Below are 2,815 nucleotides of genomic sequence, written 5' to 3'. Positions count from 1 at the left end.
TTTCATAAGGAAATTTACAGGTGACAGAGCCCAATGTTCTAGCGAATTCTAGATATACGTAATAAAAAATATCACCTTCATATTTTAATAAAAAAAGACTCAATCTCCCTCTATCTCTACCATCAATCCACAACTGGAAATTCACAAGTGTTTTCAAATATTCATCATCATTATTATCTCTCAGGAAAATTCAACTCATGAGGTAATTCAATTTCTGTGCCGACCAAGTATTAGAAAATATTTTGTAACCACTTAATCACGTGTTTTCTTGGCATTTGTGGCCCAAAAAGACTTCTTATACACTAATTTACGCAAAGAAAAGGTTTTACATTTTTTATGGCACATAATAAGAACACATTATCTATTTTCTACTCTTTTGATGTGAAAATAGATAAATTATAGATAATAGAACTATAAATCCCAGTAGCACGATCCCTCAGGCAATCTCAATCTAATGTTTAAAAAAACGTTAATTTTCCTGTATCTTCCTAAACGACTCAAAACACAGAATCTATTCATGTTTATCTTTGCTGTTGACTATGACATGACAATTAATCGTTTGTGTATCATTGACACAGAAAACAAAATTAAACTGACAAGGGTATTCGTTTTTTATCCTGATTAAATCAAGAACACTACGAATCATTTCCCCAAGTCATGATTATGTATTAATTTATACAAACAGGGAGATTTTACCCATTTAATATTCAAGAGCTGAGAGAAACAACTAATTAAATGGTTTTTCCAGTATTTCATAAGGAAATTTACAGGTGACAGAGCCCAATGGCCTAGCAAACTCTAAATATACATAAAAAATATCACCTTCATATTTTAATTAAAAAACACTCAATCTCCCTCAATCTTTCCCATCAACCCACAACTGGAAATTCACAAGTGTTTTTAAATATTCATCATCATTATTATCTCTCAGGAAAATTCAACTAAAGAGGTAATTCAATTTGTGTGCCCACCAAGTATTAGAAAATATTTTATAACCACTTAATCACGTGTTTTCTTGGCATTTGTGGCCCCCAAAGACTTCTTATACACTAATTTACACAAAGAAAATGTTTTACATTTTTTATGGCACATAATAAGAACACATTATCCATTTTCTACTTTTTTGATGTGAAAATAGATAAATTATAGACAATAAAACTGTAAAGCTCAGTAGCACAATCTTTCAGCCAATCTCAATAATTTTATCTCTCTTATTTTATGTAACAAACAACTCAATCTCCATTCATCTTCATGAACAACCCAAAAAACAGAATCAACAAGTGTTCGTCCTTGTTGCTAATCATGACAGCTCTCGTCATCTCCTCAGATTGGCTGAGGGATCGTGCTACTGGCTTTTATAGTTTTATTATCTATAATTTATCTATTTTCACATCAAAAGAGTAGAAAATGGATAATGTGTTCTTATTATGCGCCATAGAAAATGTAAAACATTTTCTTTGCGTAAATTAGTGCATAAAAAGTCTTTTTGGGCCACAAATGCCAAGAAAACACGTGATTAAGTGGTTACAAAATATTTTCTAATACTTGGTGGGCACACAAATTGAATTACCTCATTAGTTGAATTTTCCTGAGAGATAATAATGATGATGAATATTTAAAAACACTTGTGAATTTCCAGTTGTGGGTTGATGGGAAAGATTGAGGGAGATTGAGTGTTTTTTTATTAAAATATGAAGGTGATATTTTTTATGTATATTTAGAGTTTGCTAGGCCATTGGGCTCTGTCAGCTGTAAATTTCCTTATGAAATACTGGAAAAACCATTTAATTAGTTGTTTCTCCCAGCTCTTGAATAATAAATGGGTAAAATCTCCCTGTTCGTATAAACTAATGCATAATCATGACTTGGGGAAATTATTCGTAGTGTTCCTAATTTAATCAGGATAAAAAACGAATTCCCTTGTCAGTTTTCTTTGTTTTTCTTTGTGAATGACACAATAAATGCCTATTGTATTGTTATAATAAAGAGAAAGGATTAAACTCTAATTGATTGTGTATTTTGGGTTGTTTAGGAAGATGAATTGGGGTAAATTAGAGTATAAGAGTGCCTTGAGTATGATATTTTCACCATAAATCTGTTCCGTTGAAATATTAATGTAATTAAAAATTCCTCTAACAGTTCCACTACTCCCCTTACTTCCCTCATCGTTATTCTAGTATGAGTATTTGTTTATGTGATATTGAATTCAGAAGAGTAATATTGTGTGTTCGGGTTTTCAATACATCTTGAAAGTGTTTGAGGCTCGGGTTTCTACAATTTTTTATTCATATTAATTACAGTTTACAGAAACTACAATCATTTTGCTGTAATCACAGTCAATTTTGAAACGCGATTTTTTTTCAAGTGAGAAACCTCTTCCCCCTGGATACTTTTGTATTGGTATTGCATTCAGGGTTCGGACAAGAGAATACCAGCCAATACGATACCTAGTGGAGACCTCAGCAACTACAAAAAATGGCCGCCCAACGGGTTCTGTTGACATGAGCATATGCGTGTATACATTTACTCCAATTTGCTGATTATTTTTGCTCCATTCCGTGTCTTTTCCATTTTTTATTAAATATTTATCTCATCAATGGAAAAAGATCGAAATCCTATGAATAAAAGTGATAGAAAAAAGGTGCTCAAGTGCAATGTGAAGAGATGCATGTCCAAATCTTTCGCCAGTGATGGATTGAGTGACCATGCTCTTCCAAACAGAAATCTATTATGTGTGACACGATTGGATACTGGTGAAAAAGTAACCATTGATCGTTATGAACAATGGAAATCAAGGTCTAAAATTGATAAAGTA

Source organism: Diachasma alloeum, unplaced genomic scaffold, assembly GCF_001412515.2.
Source record: "Diachasma alloeum isolate Michigan unplaced genomic scaffold, Dall2.0 Dall_scaffold_00789, whole genome shotgun sequence".
NCBI classification, from domain to species: Eukaryota; Metazoa; Arthropoda; class Insecta; order Hymenoptera; family Braconidae; genus Diachasma; species Diachasma alloeum.
This window is presented reverse-complemented; position numbering follows the sequence as displayed.